The 21,649-nt window shown below is 37.9% G+C and overlaps 1 protein-coding gene across 4 annotated transcripts in view; it reads left to right on the top strand.

The window, feature by feature from the left end:
- ZNF407 (zinc finger protein 407) overlaps positions 1-21,649 on the top strand; it is a 422,449-nt gene that overhangs the window by 219,119 nt on the left and 181,681 nt on the right. The window lies entirely within an intron of this gene.

The following is a 21,649-nucleotide window of genomic DNA, read 5'->3' on the forward strand; positions in this document are numbered from 1 at the left end:
TAACACTTGAATGTCTTGGCGATTAGAACTTTTTCCTTTCTTCTCTGAATAAAATTGTTTTGTGCTGACTTTTTTTATTCCAGTGAGGAGAGGGAAATAAAAGCAACCCTACTTCCTATTACAAATTATCATAAATACTGGAGATGCAGATTTTTCTTAGATCATTAGCATATCATGCTGCGACCCGCACCAGAATGCACCATTAACAAAGCCGCCTTCATGTAATTAATGTAAATAATATGGAGCTACAGCTTGAGTTACCCAGTCAGCCTTGGCGAAAAGCATTTGTCATAATGCATCATCTGAGGAGCCCGGCCTCAATTCAAATTAAACTTCATGGGTTGGCCCCTTTATTTTTTCCTCTCACACTGTAAATTTCTGTGAAACATTTATGACTATAAATTTCTTTGAAACACCTATATAAGGGAAGAAAGCAATCCAGTAAGCTGAAATTAAAATTTTATTATTCACTGTGCTTTTGCTGGTGAGGACAGTTAGTATCTTCATCAGGCCAGCAATGGAGATGCAGGCGATGCAGCTGAGGGCCTCCTCCCTGTCCTCAGAAGTGTTTTCTGTCCTTTGCAGCTGCCAGCAAATCTAAAGTATGGTTTCTGCCTGCCATTTGCTACTATTGCCCTCTGACTCCAAAACACAGAGGAGCATTGTAAATTTTTCATGAAGAGGCTTCAGTCTGTAAAACAGCAAACAGGAATAATGTTTTAAATGCAATCATTGTCAAGTTTGAACAATGTAATTTATCAAGAGAGCAGTTTGTACTATATAATAAGTTTCATATATTAATACAATTTTTCATCTGATGTCAGGCTTCTGATTTATGAATAGCCCATGATCTAAGGTGATCATTGAATTATAATTCAAGTAATAAGAAGCTAGGAACAAGACACTGGAACTGCTCCCCTGCATTAGCTTGCATGCCACCAAGCCAATTTACTAAACATCCCTGGGCTAAATGATACAGTTTTTCTAATTCAAAGAAGGCACTTGTTAATTAGATAAAGGCTAAAGCTCTCATTATTTTTAAATGATTTAAGAACAAGTAGAGATCTTACAGCTTATACTGCAGCTCTAATAGTTCTCTGCTTACTGCCTTGTAGTAAGAGTATTAAAGACAGATGGGCCAGGCCGATTTAAACCAATTACAGCATTTCTTGTACACTAGTAGCAATGACTGTTCACAGGCGCATCAGATGCTAATATTCGAAACATTTCAGATGGTTGAAACACCACTGATTAATGTGATTTATGAATAAGTTGTTTCCTTCTGCTAATTTTGGGGGAGTAATCACACCTCCAGACTGTATTCAGTAGTTCCTGAGGCTTATGTCATATTCCCCAGTAATACTTACAAGTATTTTATAGAGATTTAACTTTCTTATATACCAAAATAAAGAAAAGAATTAACTTTTTTCAGTTCTGTTTATTGAGCACCTGCTAGGTGCTGGGCACTGGGCTAGGCCCTGGTGGAATCAGTGCTCATCAAGTGAGTTTCCTTTTAAATATCTTGATTGCTGTGATGGCAAATGAATAACAAATTCTAGAAAAACAATCAGACATTGTCAGTCATGAGTTAAAAAATATATATAATGCATATGAAATTCACACCTGAATACTTGTAAGGCTGTGAATTTGCTTTACCATTAATGTCAAACTTTGGAATTATATGAAAATTAAGAGTTGATAAAGTAGCTTATGTTTGTGAAAATTAATAAGATGCTGAGTTCTCGAGTCCTTTGTCTGTATGTTGATGGCAGATACGTTGTATGATGTCTGCTCGCGCAGCCGTTCATCTCCTTGGAATCGTGCTGCTCGTTGGCTGTTTGTTCTTCCCCCCTTCCTCCCTGCATCCCTCCGTCCTTCTCTTCCTTCCTTCATTCCAGAAATGATGACGCGTGTCTACTTTGTATCACCCACTTGTCCGTAAGTGTTTTCCTTGACTTTAAATAATTCATTGCTATTGCTGACTCACAATATAAATTTCCCAGGATACCTTAAATATCATCAGCTTTGTTTTTTCCCTTTTTAATCTCCTCATTTATTGTTTCCCATTGTTACTGTTAATACAGTGGTGAGCTTCAAATTCAGCCAGTTTTATTTATAGGAACATTGTCTTATGTAGCAAAGAGGTAGCCACACCACCTACCCTGGAAAAGTAGTCATTGGTTGTTTTTGCAGTATAGTTTGAATTTGGCAGTCTCTTCATAAAGGTTAAGTCGATATAGTCTTTGAGAGACAGGCACTACACGTATATGCTGTTTCTTACCTTCAGGTCTGTCTGGGGACGGGCAGTGACCAGCTGCTCTGAAAGCTTACAAATCGCATTGTGCTGTTTCTTTTTACCCTTGTTTAGCTACCTTCCATTTTTCTTTATTTATCCCAATTTTTTAAATAGTTATTTCAAAGTTGTTGGGCATGTGATTGGAAAATCACATGTATAAGAGATTTCAAATTGTTCTATATTTTCTTCTTCGTTGTCCTAATTTAAAACAAAAATCCTTATCTGAGCAACAGCAAGTTATATTATTAATGGACCCTGAGTAGGACAAGTTATTTGTTGCAGTAACTTTTGATCTGTTTAATAAGTACTCAAGCTGTGTAGTGGAGGTTTTATTGTACTCTGCAGTGTACAGTTATGAAGTGTGGTACATAATAAAATTAAAGCAATAATGTTGATATTTCTGAGGGATCCATCAGAGCTGACCTGAAGCAACATATTTCATCTGGTTTGTCTGGGTATGAGTGTTTGAAAGTTATGGCTGAAATTACGAGAGCGACAATATTGTGTTTATGACTTCTGATTATTTACCATGGTAAGGTACCTCACCCTTTGTGATTCCCAAAACTATTTCTATGACAGTTCATTAGTGTTGGTGTCAAGGAACAAATGAAAAAGACGAAATACATTTAGTATTAGGCAATAAGACATTTTAAGCTAAATGTTGGTATTTAATGTGTAGGAGTATAAAAAACTAACGTGGAATCATTCCGATAGGGAAGAGAACACATCATTTTTGTAGTTTCAGGTAGGTTTCTATATGTGTGTATTGTTCAGGTCCACGCTTCACGAAATCGTTAATGTGACTTGAGATGGCTTGTTTTAGGAGGCAGAAAGAAGATTAAGGAGGAAGAAACTCTTTTCACTAGAAAAGTTTTTACAGATCATTGTCCTGAAAATGAGAACTGTTTAGTATTGGAAAAGGTTGCCATTTGAATCTAAAAAATACATTTATCTGTGAAAAGATAAATTACTACCTTGAAATATAATTTGGGTTTGCTTGTCCCTCTTCCTTATCAGATTTTACATACCTTGAGGATGCAGGCCTGTGTCCTCTTCATCTTTGTGTTTCCAGAACACAGGATAGCATCTGGCCCATAGTGCATGTTCGAGAGACATTTAATAGTGGAGATACTTGAATTTTTCTCCGTGTAGCAGCTCCCAAATAGTGTGAGACCAAGGAAGAAAATTAAGAAACACATGATTTCCTAACAATGGAATTAAGATACTCATTAATGCCTTTCAAATGACTGCTGCCTAATTTTTCCTTATTGAAAGGAAATTGATCTGTCTTGATCAGCCAGACCATTTGGAATGAAAACCTCACGCCTTTATTTTTTGAGAAGTATGTAATTATTAAGTAATCAGTGTTTAACTCGGGATAATTTGTAAGTGAGCTTCCAGTAGACTGCAGGACCTTGATGATACTACTAAATACTATTATTTATTGCTGCTGTTGCTGCTGCTGCTGTATTATTGCCTAGCAGACCAAAATACAGAATCTCACCTTTTAAGAAAGTTCATAGCATCTATACAGACACCGTTTGCTCATGTGTGTTTCTTGACTACCATTTTTGTTGCTGCCAAAGTAAGTTTTAAGCCATATTTTCACTCATCAACATTCACTAGTGTGTTGATTTGATAAGTTTTCTTTTGGATATTGTGGTGGGGATAGGAGGAAAGGTGTTAACTAGTGGTAGATTACTTTTTAAACGTTTCATTGAGCTCAGTGTTATGGTTTCATATGACCATGATAAGTCATTGGCGTTTCGTTTCATTGCTGGAATGATACAAAAACATTCATTAAAAAAACACAGCAACTGTAAAAATAGAAATACATAATTTTTATGTGATTGTGCTTCATATTTAATTTTATAAATAAAACCATTAGCTTTAAAGAAACCATTATATACTTCTGAATTATTTCAAAGGTAATACTGTGGATACACACACACACACACACACACACACACACACACACACCCCTAAGTGTGTTGACATGATTTACCCTTCAGTGTATGCCTCAGGAGCAGTCATCAGAAATAGTTTTCACATTGTCTTTTTCCTCTCCATTGTGCCCATCACATTTTATATGGCCCAGAATCAGGCAGTGAGAAATCCTGATTGGACCTCCAGGAAGTGCTCTGATGTTCATCAGCCTTGTGTGCAAGACAGAAAAGCTGATAGTCCGAAATTGCACTATAAACTAAGACAGACTGTCAGTTTTTAGGAATGGCGGGGAATGGCCTATTTATGTAATCAGATACTAACCCTGGGAAGAAGCTGTCAGGCACATTCTTGTTGTGTAAGCGGCAGGCAAACTGTGCTTTATCTGACAGACAGTGTGTAAATCTGTCCATGCAAAAACCCAAATGTTTGGTTTGCTCCTAGTCACCGTAATAATCTGCTTATTTTCGTCTGCTAGAGCAGTGACATCACTTAGCGGAATGCGCTGCAGACATAAGGCCCAGATAAGACTGCCTTAGTGTCAGTCATTCATTCCTTGATTGGCAAGAAGATAAATAGGAATTTACTAGAGGTTTGCTTTCAGCTAAAGGAATAGACAACGTGTTCTGGACAGGAATAACTGTATTTATTAGCTTGGTTATTTTGCATCTTGAGAAAATGGATAGAATACATCATGTCTAATTATAGTTTCTAGGAATAAGTAGTGTACCATATCAATAATTATTGAATAGTTGTGTCCGAAGGGAATCTTCTCTGATTTGTTAAGATGCTTTTACTTGCTATATATATTTATTTCATTGACTTTTATGTATTGTTTTCAGCACCCTTTAGTTTTTCATTCTAAAAGTAACTTTTTATTATTTCATTATTTTCTGAGCGTGAATAGTAATGACTTTATGAATGTGGGTATTTAAGAATCTGTAAATTAAATCCTATTCTTGAGGAGAAATTGAAGTTCTAATCTGAATTTATGACTTTAAACTCAGAGTTAAAAATGAATTCAGTGTTTTCGTATATTTGTTCAGTGAGAATATTGTACCTTCCCGTGACTGAAAGATCTATATTATAGCAAGTGTTAATTGTGAGTAGTGTCTTCTTTGATATTCACTCATTGGATAAGCAGTGTAACTTTAGGAATTTTCTTTAAAATTTCTGTAAGATTATTCAGCTTCTTTTAATTTTCATTCAAATCTTCAGTTTGGTTTTACCAAATAAATGATTTCTTTGCTAATTGTAAATGATTGGGAACAGCATTGATTGTTTTAAACAAAGAGGAAACCTCAATCCTGGACCACAGTCTTTTATGATCAGAAACTTTATGGGACGCATCTCCGAAGCGAGCAGCAATCAGGTTGAACTGAGTGTAGCAGAGGCAGCCTGTGGGTCCCCAGGTAGATGCTCTCTTGCCCTGGTACAGGTGGCCACACATGTCTGAGAGTGACCAAAGGCTTTTTTTCTAAGAATTTTAAGAACAGCAGTAAGAGAGAAGTAAAAAGTATACAAAAGCATACATATCTGACACCCTGATACCAGTCCTGAGGCGTAAGTGCATAATTTACTTCTGCTCTGTGTGCTGTGAAGTTGTAGTCATCTTTGTTTTGATGGCCTGAGTACCAAAGTACATGTGTATATATTACTTTATTAGCCCATGATAGTAAATTCACATAATTAATCAAATTCTGATTGGTTTTATTATCATCAAATTGCACACATTTTTAAATCAACTTATTTAGAAACATAAATCCTAAGGTTTGATAATTGAGTTCTTTAATTCTACCTCTTTACCTCTTTTCCTCTCTTGCCAACTCTGTCCACCATATTAATCCCTGGTCAGATCTGCGTAAGCTCAGGTAAAATTTAAAATTCATTCAGAGGTCTTATTTACTTGATAGCAATTAAAATGTGCTAGTATTTTCACTTTTGTTGTTCCCCAAAGGAAATTTTCCTAATTATCTTTCACCCGGGCTTTAATTCTAAGTACTTTTCTTCTGTCTCTCTTGCTTCTAATCTAAGTGACTCTGTGTATATTTCTTAGTGCTCTATTGCATATTATTTTTGAAGACTAGTAGATACCAGTAATCAATATAAACTTGGTTATTATGAAAAATGTTAGCGATATTTGGAAATGTACAGCACAATCTCTGGATGTTCCATGAGGTGATTTGTAGAAATGAGGACAGCTGTCTCTTCCGTCTTTGGACCCCTTTTCTTTAGTTCTTAGCTCTTAGGCACGTTTCTGTGAATATCATCATGTACATTCCTGTGGAATGCTTCATCTGTATCTTCTGGTTATATATAGGAGTCTCTCTCTCTTTTTTTTTTTTTTTTTGCCGTACGCGGGCCTCTCACTGCTGTGGCCTCTCCCGTCGCGGAGCACAGGCTCCAGACGCGCAGGCTCAGCGGCCATGGCTCACGGGCCCAGCCGCTCCGCGGCATGTGGGATCTTCCCCGACCGGGGCACAAACCCGTGTCCCCTGCACAGCAGGCGGACTCTCAACCACTGCGCCACCAGGGAAGTCCCAGGAGTCTCTTTTTATTCATCTTTCATTGTTATGTTTTCAATCCTAGTCTGTCAGTTTTAGTCACTAACATTCCATTGAGTAACTGTTTGAGCACCTGCTCTCTGTAAGGCGTTAGAGCAGCTTATTTGAGGGTGTGTTCGCTGTTCTTTTGCTGTTGTTACTATCTTACCTTCCTGTACTTCTGGTTTTGGATTATTATAAAGCTATAATTTATTATTATAAACCATAATTTGTTAGATTGTCACTTTCTGTTGTTTTGTTTTACTGTCTTTGACAAATTAAAGAATAGAAAGTTCAAGCTTCTGTCTCCTGGAAGTCAGCCTTTTTATTCCAGTGGAGAATTAACTAGCACTTGGACTGCACATAGACCCCCACAAATAGAAAGACAGGGCCTTTCAGGAGATAGAATCTCTCATCAACAATGATGGTTGGTTGATCCCAGACAGATATATTCGATTGACTCTTGGCCTCAGAACCCTTCTTTCCTATACTGGAGAGAACAGCCTTTGGTAGCATCGCTTTGTGAATTTGGGTCTTTGGGAACACATCCTTAGGACCAGACTAAGTGGAAATTTAATTGAAATTAGACCTGTAAGGTTTCATTGTTGGGACATATTTTGGAAGTATTTTGTTTGAACTCCATTGCATGTGACATGTGTAGAAATTCAGGCTAAAAGAACAACCAGAGCACTGATGTCTCAGCTAAGTTGGTGTCAGGGCGGCTGTTTCACTTCTGTGGCATGGCCTCCTTCAAGCAGCTTTGTTTGCAGTTTTAAACATGTCATTGGGAAACTCATTTATCAGAATACTTCTTGCCGTGTTTTGAGCCTTCAATAAATTTTAGTTATATATGATTATTAAATGTTATAAATGTTTCTTAATACATCACTTTCCTGCCCTTACTACTGTGAAAGATATCAAGAAGTTGAAAATCTAACGTCCCTGAGTTGTTTTGGGTCTTTTAGGGAATGTACGTAACTGAGAGTAGTAAACAGTTCAAAAGTCAATATACGTGAGGTGGTGTAGAGTCAACCTGTGAGTGGCACCAAAGCCACAGTAAGATCAGGACTCTTGTGTAACAGAGGATTAAACGAAATGTAGAAGAAGGGTAGGTCTTTAGTGAGAGCTGGTCTGACTGTCTCAAAAATGTGATAGTATCTTTCTATTACTGAATACCTAGAACCATCTCTTCCAGAACTGTGACTATGTGGTTACTCATGGCAAACAGAAGATTCTTCAGTTACAGTGAACAGTATCTATGATTAGCTGTCAGCTGTATGGTATTCACAGTGTAGGCTTATAAAATCATTGAACACTGATTTCTGAACTATCTGAATACAAATATAGTGAGGTTTTTGACTTCAAAAATTGAGAAGAAAAAAATGTCTTTCTTTTTAGAGATCTGATTTTACACTGCCTCAATAACTATCTCAACTCTTGTTTCTCTCTGTGGTACTCTGTTTCAGCTATGTATCAATAACATTGTATGTTAGTATGGCATAGAAAAGCCAGTGGTAGATAAAATTAGTGATTCTTTTAAATTTTACTTAAAAATTTATTTTGGCTAAACCTGTTTGTTTTGAATTATGCTTTTAAAACTCTGTTTGCTTACATATATATTTTTTTAAAATGGAGCGTGTGTTGGTAAATATTTTTAATACAGTAGTATATAAAGTGCTAAGTAAAAGTTCCCTTCTCCCAAATTGATGCCCTTCCTCTTCCTCCAGTCTTCCTCAGCCAAATCTCAGTTCCCACCCAAGGTTACTACTATTCACAGTGAATCTGTCCCTACTGTTTCTATTTGTCTATTCATACATATGTATATGTGTGGTGTGTGTGTGTTTTTTCATATGTTGCATATTAAAATAAGCTTAATTCTGTAAATTTTGTCCCTTTACAATATTTAATTAATTCATCATTTGAGCAGTTATTTACTGGGTACCTACTATGTGCTAAGCCCTGTGTTGGACCCTGGGGATATAGCAGAAAATAAAGCAGGCAAACGTTCTGCTCTCACGAGCTTACATACCAGTGTGGGGAGAAATTCAGCAAACAACACTGAAAGTCCAGTATATGCGAGTATTAAAATAGTGGTGATATAGTAAGGGAAAGAGGGACGAGCCAGGAGTGCTGGGTGGGGTATTTCAGCTCTCCATAGGTGGCGAGGGGAGCCTCTGTCAGAGAGAAGGTGACAAGTGATCTAGACCTGATTGTGGGTAGGAGAGGGGCCCCGTGAGTCTTTCAGGCAGAGGGAAAAGTGCTCAAGTCTCCTGAAGACGATTGTGTGGGGCGTGGCCCAGGGCTGCCAAGAGGCCGCTGTGCCTGGGGTGTGCACAGGGTGGGAAGGAGGACGTGATGGCAGCTCAGGCCATGTCAGGCTCTGGAGGACTCTGCAAGGACTTTGGTTTTTTTCTTCTGTGTGAGATTGGAGGGTATTTAACAGAGGCCTGGCGCGGTCTGACTTACGCTGTAGCAGAATCGCTGTTTGCAGTATGCAGAGAATAGACTGAATGGCAGGAAGGGAGCGGGTGGTGATGGCAGAGGCTGGGAGCTCTGTTGGACATTCTCGTGATGATCCTGACGTGAGAGCACGGTGAGCTGGACCCCAGTGGTAGTAACAGGGGTAGATAGAAGCGTCCAGACTCTGAATATATCTGAAAATTCCAGCCCACAGGATTTACCAGTGGATTGGATGAGATAAAGAGTAACGGACCACACCAAGGTTTGGGCATGAACAGTGAAGGGAAAAGGGAAAAATGAAGTCACGTCATTAACTAAACGGGCAAAACCACGGTCAAGAGCAGGTTCCGTTGGGGGAGATTGGGAGCCAGGTTTAGACGCGGGACATTTGAGAAGCCTGTCGGCTATCCCAGTGGAGACGTTGTGTGGGCAGCTAAATACCGACTAGACCTCAGATATAAACGTGGATGTCATCAGAGTACAGGTCACCAAAGGAGTGCGGGTGGGTCATCCAGGCTTCAGAAGGCAAGGAGGAACCAGGAGAATGAGACTCTCATGTTCTCAGGTCAAGGGAGCGTTTGCGATCAGCTGCTGGCCTGGGTAGGTCAGGTCTTGCTCTTGGGCTGCATCTGACATTGATTGAAGACTCCTGTGTGCCAGGCTTGGCAGGACGCAGGATGTGGCTGAGTTACAGGAGAACAGGGTGTCTGCAGTCCCTGCCTGCTGGGCACACTTGGCTCCTCTCGCTGCGCCCTTTCCCGGCGCCTCTGCTCAAATACTGTCCCCTGGACTCTGCTGGCCCCGCCTGACACCCTGGGAGATCTGACCCTCACGGCACCTTCACGGCGGCTCCCACTTGGCCAGAAGCCTCCTTGTTACTGCCTTACGTGAAATAATTCTTGGACTTTAATTCATTTCCATGTATTTCAGTCTGAAGAATCTTTAATAAAAAATATAGTAGTGATACAAAGAGTTGAGCAGTTTTGTTTTCTTTATATCATAAAGTCTAAACTAACAACCTTTTTGACTTTCACTTTTATTCCTTCCCAGCCCATATTTGAGAAGTCTTTTTTTGTTGTTAACGTCATTTTGATAGCTTCACTTATTTCTGTATTTTAACTTCCCTAACAGTATAGTTGCTCCAAGTATAAATATATTTTATCACTTACATCCTTCCAGTTGTTTTTGCTTATGCATTTAATTATATTAGAAAGAAACTTAGTTTAATATTTTGAATGCTGGAAGGTACGTAATGAATGATGTTATTCCACATAGTCTTTTGTTTGAGGTGTTGAAGATTTGAAAAATTAGTATAAATGATCTCTATTCAGTGTTTATAGATGCCTATCTGAATTTATCTTTTCAAAATAATTTAGAATATATGAGAAGTAGATGAAATCCACAAATCTGTTTTGCAGAAAAGAATTCCATAGCTGTACATATCCAACTTTTTAAGTAAATAATACTCTTCTGTATTGAAAGGAAGCTAAATTAATTGCTTTACCCTGCATTTAGGAGGTTGTTTCCACCCGAATGTACCTCATATATGTATGCGCTTTCTATAGTTTTACTCCTGTTTCATTGCAGGCTACTTCACACCCATTGTATGGTGGACATGTGTGCGAAATGGTGGAGAGACTACTAGTATTTAACTGCTTACTTAGTATTTAACTACTTACTCTCAGTTGAATCACAATAACTTGAAAACTCTTTAAAAACTTGTTTTTTATGTTAATCCAATGTTAGCACTTTCCCTTGAACTTATGATTTAGAAAAGAACAGATCAGATCCCTTACAACACGATCTTTCTACATGTATGAATGTCAGAATATTGTGCTGTAAATAAAGCAAGTGATGATCCGTATCAGGCTCTGCAGTATTTACGCTGAATTCATCTTCTGAACTCACACCACGTCTTGGTGATGCTCCAGTGCACAAATGCTCCAAGACATTTACTCTAGAAGTGTACTGTAGCTGCTGCTCTTCGGACTAAGGTCTCAGAAAGGGTCAATTTTGTACTGAACTCTGAGATTACTGGGCAATACATCTCAACCCTTCTAGCTAATCTTACCTTGAGCTCAAATGGTTCCCTAGATCATCCTGACATGCTAGAAGGCCGAGATGATGACAAAGGCCAGGACAATGAAATACCTAAGTTTGGAAATGCTGCCTTCCCTGCTTCAGCAAATCACACAGTCACCATCAGCGTGGACAGCCCTTTCTAAATCTGGCATGTCTATTCAAATGTCTAGAAATTCTGTTTCCAAAGTAGATACATAAGGACCTACAGGATAGAGTGTAAACATCCCATATTTGCTAGTATGTAAGATGCATGGGTCTGTGGAACATGTTCCAGTATTATTGTACAAGAATATTTTTTAGGAAAAAAATATAATTTTTTATACATATATCGAAGGTGAATTTAAATTGTTTGGTAGAGAGAAATACTATTTTGTACATTTCCATTTAACCTACTGTGTACTCGAGTCCTGTATGAAGTCTCATTTTGAATAAATAGCGGTGGTCCACTGTCCCTTAACTAATGTTAATATTTAGAGGATTACGTACACTGGTGTCAGTTGCTGGTTCTAACAGTACTGTAGTATTGACAGATTTAACTCTCCTGTGTTAGGGGTGTAACCCATGATCAGCCTGTTGTCTTCGGCTTATTAATTTTGTTAAGAAAACTACTACTCTTTTTAAAATACTCTGATAGTTCTTCATTGGAGAGTTGGAGCTGACAAGGATTGCCGTAAGGAATCCAAGTAGGAAACTATGACTTTCTTATTATTGCTGTTTTAAACAGTTGTGAAATAATAGATAATTCTCATGATTTACTATTTATAGAGCACCAGTGATCTACACTGTAATATAAAATGATGTCTTGTGCTCAGTATTTTTAGAAATATTGATGTGAATACACACCAGGAATAAAAATTACATGGTCCTACTGAGGCTCAAGAGAGGCTGCCCAAGGCCAGACACTTATTAACTTCTCTTTCCCCAGCAGCATGAATATGTGACCCCAAATATTATTTCTGAGTCAGTGGCATGCCAGGAACTGAGCAGTTTTATTCATATGAAAGTGTCAGCTTTATTAGCAAAAGGGGATTGGAATCATCCATTCTATACAGATGCCTGATGTTCCTTACAATGTATATTTGTCCTAGTAAAGTTTCATATAGTAATGTGAATGACACATTTCTTGGCATAATAATATAACACCATGGTGTGAAGACCTTATGACTTTTATAAAATCCTTACAGATCGTAGTTTCTTGATGAGTGGGACTGTGACAGATTGTCTGAATTGGGACAGATGTTTTTGTTTGTACTCAGCTTCCATTAATATATCAGTTGTGTTTAATGTTAACATATTAAAAATTAAAAGGAAATAACTTTAGGGGATTTTGTAGTTGATTTTTAAATTCGTGCTTCTTTCTATAAACCTGTTTTTGTTCTTATTGGTAAAATCTATCTTATTCATATTTACCAACCAATTCATTCTAATACAGTTAATACTGGAACTGGCAAGGGTAGCATCAGAAAACTTAGTAAAACCTTTTTCCATTGACATGCAACTGGTACAGTCTGTGAGGTTCTCAGCTCTGAAATAACATTTTTATAGCATCCGTAGGTACATAGCTTGACACGTAGCAGTCTTTGTTAGTGCTGACATACTGTTTGTAAGATTACGTGTTATTTGTCCCAGTGTATAAACGAGTTTGTCATGAATCTCAGATGTGCACATTGTTATGGTAGGTTTTTTCCCAGACATGTACATATTTGTGGCTTGTATACAAGTGTACTGTATCTTTTTGATCATGGGCACTTGTGAAGGATAAAGCCACATGTAGCTCCTTAGAAAATTATAGTCAAATAATTGTGAAAAACAAACAATGGAAGGGAGATCGGAGAGGGGGAAAAGAAAAACAAAAAATAGATTGGTGGTTCCTTTTGTCATATCAAAGTCAGGTTTCTCTGTCTTTTTATCAGGGCCATTTCAGTCTGACTCAGCTTAAAGGATGCAACTTTATTTCCCCCATCTGTGCAGCCTGCTCCCCACTCCCTCCCCTACCATGATCAGCTCAGGGCTCACACACATAGCACCTTCCCCGCCTCTGCCTGACCCTCCTCCAGGCTTGTCACTGCCTGTGGCCTTTGTTACTAGAGTCTGCTCTGTCTGCTTTCAGACTCACCTGAAGCTCCACCTCATCCATGAAGCCTTTCCAGCTGCTTCACTCTATATTCACCGATGCTTTTTCTAAACATCTTTTCAAAAAGCTTTTTTAAAAAGTCCAACAGAACGTGGTGAGCTTTTGTTCTAATTATTTCACTGACATTAGTGTCTGCCATTGAGGCACAGGCTCCTTTTGGGGAGGCGTATGTATCTTTCCTTCACTTATAGGTCTGTACATGCATGAATCATTGCTAGACACACAGTAGATTCCAATACATACTTTTTAAAAAATTGATCAGTTGATATAGAAGTAGCTGAGATATTATAATTTGAAGATCGTTAGGCTTGTGTTATAAATGTCCAAAGACTGAACATCCGTCAAGACATTTGGGATGAATGTGTAAATGGGGTTTGAAATGCATTTTGTCGTTTTAGCTCAAATTATTTATATCAGCAATATAAGAGCAATGCTTTCAAAGAAATTCTCTTTATATGGTCTTTAAACGGTAACATTAGTCCTTTATTTGTAACTGCTGTTTTAACCTTCCTTGCGTAAATCCAGTGTTTTCTTACCTAACCTGAAGCGATAAAATTTCATTTAGTCCAGACTAGAGGATTGTGGCAATTTAATATATGTCTTGTTCTCCAGGACTTGACTTCTATGGTTAGTTAAAATTATTTCAACTTTGCAAGCCCTCCAGCTCTGTGACACACTTGAAAGGGGGTAGTTTGAAAGGACGGGGCAGCCTGCACTGAATGGGTCTCATATGCAGTATAATTCCTTCCACCTGTTCTTCTCATGTTGGCGTTTGAAAGCCCTGCAGGAAACATGAACTATTTCAGGATTGAACCAACTTCTCAAACCCTGTGAAGGGGCTTAGTGGACCTTTGTTTGCCAGCAGTGCTCGATTCAGATTCTTTTACCCTGCACAGATCAGGGTGCTTTGGGGGGCTGCAGGTGGGGAGATGCGACCTCACCTAAGCCAGGGATAGGCCGACTACTCTCTGCAGGCCTGATCAGGCCCACTGCCTGTTTTTGTAAATAAAGTTTTATTGGAACACAGCCACGCTTACTTATTTATGTACTGTCCATGGCTACTTCTGTGCTACCAAGGCGGAGTTGAGAAGTTGCATTGAAGACCTGAGGGCCCGCCGAGTAGAAAGTATTTACTGTCTTTTACACAGAGCCTTTCCTAATCCCTGTTGTGCTGAGGAGTTTTGGATACAGCACATGCAGTGGAACGGGCACCGTTCCAGTCAAATTTAATAGGATGGTTTGGGGTAGGCCAGAGTTTATGGTCTCTTTGACAAAGAAAAATTTCATGGGAATGGGATTTTGAAGGATGAATTCAATCTTGAGGGCATGGCCCTTGTAATCCTTGAATGTTTTTCTTTGGAATGAGTCATTCTCTTGGTTCTTAGTAGACTAAGGCAACCAGGGATTAATATTCTGCCAATGCTCTTCCCAGAAGTAACTTTGACACAAAGCTTTGCAACCTTTGGAAAGAACTGAAAGGGCCAGAAAACATGTGTCACAGCTTCTAGAATCTGAATGATACCGTAAGAGGTTTTAAAATGATGGCTTCAGCAAGAATGAGGTTAAATTTCTTTTCCAACTAGTTAACAAGGATCTAGCTTGTTAATTAGGCTAATTATCACCTGTTCAGGGCAAAAAATGCGCTCAAGACTCTTGGCTTAAGTAGCAGGCTCCCTTGCGTGCTGTATAAAAGCCCTCACAGGAGGTTTCCAACTTTCATCTGTAAGCCACACTTGATTCTGAAGAGTTGAATTCAGTAAATGAAACCTTTCTAATCTTAGGTCTTTGTGGCTTCTTGATATAAATCATGCTCATGTTTTATATATAATCAGGAACAGGTCACTCTCAAGAGTCCAGCCTAATTTAAATAATCTGGATATTAGTGTTAGATATTTTTGGTTTCAGGATATAACTTCATTCACTGAGTCAGGTTTTTTTGGATCTATTATGCACGCGTGCATGTGCGTGTGCACACACACACACACACGCACACACAAGTATTTGGAAGGAGGTGGCCAGAGGAACCCCGAGTGTATTCCTTGTGATTACTCACCTGTCAGTGTAGCTTTTCAATTTTCAATTTAGAGAAAACAGAGATTCTTACTTTCCATGCAGTTTAAAGTTGCACATTTTATTTAAACATATATATATATAGAGAGAGAGAGAGAGAGAGTACTTGAAACCTCCTAAAACTTAAGATGAACAGGACTACTGTGGAGTAATATTGGGGTAATTAATGTGGATTTAGTGCCTGTTTTACATGAATAAGTAGTTTAAGTCTAAAAACAGTATTGTATGTTTTTCCTCAGATGTTTCCTAGGCCAGAAACAGTATAGGCACCTCACAGTTCCGATGCGTATAGGTATTGGATTTCTTACCATGGCAGAATCTCTTGAACTTCATTTTGCTTTGTTATCTTTTGGATACTTTTTCAGCGTAAGCCTCATGTGAATTAATTGAGATGGAAGTTGCTCTTTAGTGGTTGTCTTCATATGCCTTTTATGTGCTTCTTTGTTCAAGAAAGTGATTGTTTTTCAGTTTTATTTGCAGCTCAGCAGAAATTTGTAAGGTAGCCCTACTGGGCAAAGACCCCATCATATTCTATTTTCGTTTCATCTCTTAGTGTATTATTATGTAATTATTAAATTATAATAATTTTAAAAGGAGGCTGTTATCCCAAAGAAACAGCCTGCGTATTGGTAGTATCCGAGTAACTTAGAAATTGTTGAAACAGATTCATTAGTATATTGGACTGTTTTGCTAGGAATCATACAAGCCTTGTATTGTTTTCAGTTCTGTGTTTATTCCTAAAGACCAGCAATACCTGTCAGTTAAGGTTTTGCAACATCGGTTTACTGTTAATCATTTTGAATCAGTCAGCACCTTTGTTTCAGAGTTTTGGAAGATAATAACTGCATGATTATTTAATGTTTTAATAAAGTTTAGCTCATTCATTTGGAGCAGATCTTGCTCATTGCTGTTTTTTTGCAGATATGAATTTGTATGATTTATTAACGTGACGTGACATGTAGAAAAGAAATTTTGGATTACTTAATTAAAATATTCACTTCGAATTGTGGAATTTTTCAAAAACAATGAAAGCACTTTTTAAGATGTTAACATATGACCTTGTTTACCTTTTAAAAACACAAAAATGTACAACTGTAGTTAGCTCTCTAGCCCCATATGCATGCCTTACCCCTCTTCTCAGAAACAAGCAGTATTCACAAATTATGATGTCATGCATGTTTTTGCATGTGGACCTCATATGTTTAGATTTAATATTTCTATGCTTAACTTGCTTTGTTTCAGTGCAGTTACATTTTTGAGATTGTTTAACCCATGCTGATAAATGTAGCTCATTGATTCATTTTAACTTCATTATGATATTCCATTTTATGATTAAACTCATTATTTTTCTACTCCCCAGCTGATGGATATTTAAGATTGTTTACATCTTAATGGGGATACTTTTTTTTTTTTTTTAAACATGTCTGTACTTGGGCCTGAGTTTCTCAATCATGTTAACCCAGACTGGGCTTTCCGGGAGAAAGGCAAAGGATATCTACAGCTCTAAAATGCATCACTAAAGCAACTGTATTCCGAATTATTCTGAACTGGAGAGATTAGAAAAGAACATAAAAATATACTAGTGGCAATTCTTACTGTATTTCAAAAATCATAAAGTAATAAAGCATCCAAGTATCAAAATACTTCTATCTTCATATGTAAATGGGATATGTGCAGATTTTTAATTAATTTGCTAATAAATTGACTGAATAATAACCCACGTAATAGGGTTTAAAATTTTTAAATAACCTTTAAAAGTATAATTTGAAGAAGATGAGTATAGACTCTCTTGTTAGGATACTTACCTTGTGTAGTAATATGGAAAGATAAAGTTAGGGGCGCAACTCAAAATAGAAGTGTTATATATTTTGACAAAACTTATCTGCCCTTTAGGCATTCATAAACAGACAATTGCTCTAACACAGTCTAAGGCAGAAGTATCTATTAAGATAGTACCATTGATCATATAAAAATAATTCAGCTCCCTACTAATTCTTTAGTTTAACTTTGTATGTACATAATGCCTTGCGAAACCTCCATGAAATTTTTAAGTTTTTGTTATATGTATAACAATGAGGATATTTAGTATCGTGTCTTTAAAATTTTAAGTCTAGATATGTGGGTTTTAGTCACGACTCTGTTTTACAAGTCATGTCATGAGTGAGTTCAGCGAAGAAGATCTTCCACCGGTTTTAACACCGAGAACACAGGCTCAGAGCCATTCTGCGTGTGTGTGTGTGTGTGTGTGTGTGTGTGTGTGTGTGTGTGCGCGTGTGTGCGCGCACGTGTGTGTGTTGGAGTGGTGGTGCTGGGGATAAAACAGCACGTGTAACAGTAAATAAACATACTGTAAATATATTGAGAGTACTAGAAAAATGCTTAGAATTTAATCCAGGAGCCCTTATTTAATTTAGGAATACTTAGGAATTTACATTCAAAGATGAACTCTTAACTGACTTTTCCATGACAGTTACCCACACGAAAATGGGTTTTATTCCAAAAGTGTCAGCAAACAACTGGATAATAATCCCTGGAAGCCAGGAACTTTGTAATGACAGCACCCTTTGGTAGGAACCACTCGAAGGTGCGACGACGCAGAATATTCTGTGTTTAAGATCATTGCCCGCAAAATGGTCAGACCATTGCTACATTGTCTTCTAATTCCTGCTTTGCTGTTGAGAAGTCTGGTACCATTTTAATCTACTTTGCTTCTGATTTTATTTTTCTTTTGAAACCTTCTAAGATCACTTTATATCCAGTAGAAACATCTAGTGCAGACTGAGGAAAGGGGAGATGGCAAACTGCCCTGTTTCATTACAAGTCCGTAGCACTATTTGGCATTTTGAACTTTTTATCAAACGTTATAAAGTAGCTCGATTACATCAGAGCGGAAATGATGTGGACCTCCACCTGCTCTCCCGCAGACGTGGCCTTCTCCTTAGCACCTTTGCTGTCCCTGTGCCATGGCCTGCCATACCATTTTTCTTTTTAATTCAGTTCATAAATATTTAAATTTAAAAAATTAATTTAAAAAGTTTTAGAATACCGGAGGAAGGATATGAAACAAATATGGCAAACATGGATATTATCATCTGGGTACATAAACCTTGGTGGTAGATATGCATCTCTGTCATTTTCTGTATGTTTGAAATATTGACATTTATAAAATAAACACAAATGCTGAGGAAGGAGAAAAGACCAAACAGCATGAGGATCGCGAGCCCTGGGCGGCCTGAATGACCCCTGTTGCTGTCGTGTACGGATCTCACATTCCCGCTCTGAGTCTGGTGAAATTACGTAAGGAGCGAGACTCTTCACCACCAGTTCCCTTCATCCCATTGGTCCAAAGTTATTTATGGAATACCTCTGGGTACCAGGCACTTTTATGGGCCATAGGATATACGGTGAACCAGACACCATCATACTGTTGTGTGCTTATCTTGTTTGTCCTTTTAGGTTGTACTTTTACGTGATTGTCACTCGTTGTACATCCTTCAACTGACTGACTTTGTAACTCCCTGCACAAAAGGAGAGATGACTAGCGAATTTTATGCCAAATAGATCTCTTTTTAATATATTGTCAATTCAGTTAAACAAGAAGTTTCTGATGGAAGACCACCATGTGGGGATAGAAAAGCATTTATATCATTTAACCCAGTCTAGTGTAGGTCCCGGGGCTTCACTGATACCTGGGAAACTGGATGGCCATCCCCAGTTGAGGGGCAGCAGCCGACAGAGCCACAGTTGACACAGCCTGTCGGGGCCTGGAGCTCCCATCACTCTGCCTCTCCCCGCACTGCCCCTTACCCTTCCTCCCTGCTGGCTCTGCATATCCACCTGCTTTCCAACATCTAAATTAAATGCCATCTCTGGGAAACCTTCTTTAATCCGCCCTGTCCCATTAATTGCTTCTTCTTTTAAATTTATGATGGGCTTTTACGTTTTTTCCTGGCACTGAGGTTATCTTCGTGAAGGATTTTCCTCACGTAGGAGCCTGTGATTTTCTTGAGAGCCAAATCTGACTCTTTTCCCTCTTTGTTTCTACCGTCTCGAACAGTGTTTGTGCTATAGTGGGTGTTCAGGTCTTTCTGAAGTACATGCAGAATACACAGTGATACCTCTTCTTCTTGGGTTCTCGTGGCAGAGCGGAACTGCACATTTTCACTTAGGCTCTGTCCTAGTGACACATCCAGGTGGGCTTCCTGAAGGCCCCCAGGAGAGCGGATCCCTTGGATGGACGTCGTCCTTACTCGTTGCATGGTGGCAGATAGCTTACAGTGTTTGAGGCTCAGAATTGTGCAGTTCCGGGAAACCCCCCACTGATGAGTAGGTCTTAGTCTTTATAAGGACACTTTACATTGGTAACATTTCAGGTTCTTTTCAAAGTACCAGTGCACGCACTTATTTTCATAAAGCAAATTGTAGAACATGTGAGGTTTTCTGAAAGTCAGGCGGTGGCCTTAGTTCTCTGTTATCTGGCTTTTGTCATATCATGACAGGCTCTAAGCTCTAGTTTAACATTTTTATTATGTATGAGTAATAGAGTACATATATTGAGGTTTCATAGATGTAATTTTTTAAAATGTACATCATGGTAGACTTAAAAATGAGGGATTTATTTTGTCATTCATAAAGTTGTAATACAGTCTGGAGTAACTATTTGTTAAAAGATAGCATCTAATTAACCTCCTTATTTATTTCTTTTAGGAGGAGGTTAGATCCACAATAAATACATGAAGAAATAAGTAGATAGGGGAATTTATCTTGGAAATAAGATCCCTGTCATGGTTTTGAAATGTTAAATGCATGAAGACCCGTCAAAGAGATATACGGACATGTTATTTTTTTACAGCGCATTTCTAAGTATTTAGTTATGTTTGTCATTCTCTAGTACCAGTAAGCAATGATCAAATGATACAGTAATTTCAAAGTCGGTCTGTGTTGAGTGGCGTAAACATAGTTTCTCTACACATACATTCTATAAGTATATTAATTGGCAATTTTAATATTAATGAAGCACTTAAGATATTTTATATGGCATTTCTTAAATATTTAGCAGTTTTTACTTCTGTTGCATTTAAAATATAATGTTATAAAAATATTACTACATATAACAAATGAAGAGAGAGTTTTTTAAAAGGTAATTTTATAATTCGATTCTTAAGAATTTGTGAAACCTGAATGATTAATTTGTTAAAGTAATCCACATTTGCCTCAAAATGAGAAAATTAATTAATTGGAGCTTGGAATTTTTTTTTCTACCCTTATGGGACTAAGAAAATTTGTAAAATTTTAGTTAAAAGCATTTATGTAAAGAATATACTCTTTATATCTCCTTATTTATATCATAACTTAAAACGCAGGTATTATAATCTTATTTTTAAAATTGTATTAACTTGCTAAAAGTGTAGACCAACTTACGATAGTCAAATCAAGCTGCCATAGTCTGTCTCTTTTGTGGCATTGTGCTTATCAACTTATTAAAATATTTTAATTTTGAATATTGGGTTTTAATTTTCTTTTATTTGACTGTTCATTATCCTGAATTAATTAGCTGGACACTACTTTGTTAGTCACAGAGATTGCTTTAAACTAAATTGTATTAGAAATCAAAAGTAAATTTTAGTGGTGATTTCCTGAATGCAAGTGAAAAGGGACAGAAGCTCGACCAGAGAAAGTATTAAAGTTTTTTTGTTGATGGTTCATATTGCCTGGATTATTAAAGGTATTCAGAGATCTTTAACTGGGAACTGTGGGGCTGAAATATTTTCTGACGTGAGTATTGATTTGTTATTTTCAGTTTTCATCCCATACAGGAAATAATTGAGGTTTCTTTTTCTCAAAGGCATACTTTATGAAAAGTTGTATTTATAATCTTATTTTTATTCTTATCAAAGGGAACTTTTTATGTACCTGTGTGGTAACCCAGAAGGACAGACACCTTGTTAAAAAGGAGACGCCCCTGGAGTGTGCCTCTCCTCCGAGGGAGCAGTGTGGTGTGTGCCGTTCCGGGCGGGCTGGGCTCTGAGTGCCGCCCGGCCCCAGCTGCCTCCGCCTGGCAGAGAGCAGGGGTGTCTGAGTAGTTTAGTACGGATAGCTTTTCATTTAGCCTTTGCTCTG

This window comes from Delphinapterus leucas, chromosome 14 (genome assembly GCF_059928025.1).
Source record: "Delphinapterus leucas isolate spDelLeu-1000000601 "Yukka" chromosome 14, BTC_Dleu_Yukka2, whole genome shotgun sequence".
NCBI lineage: Eukaryota > Metazoa > Chordata > Mammalia > Artiodactyla > Monodontidae > Delphinapterus > Delphinapterus leucas.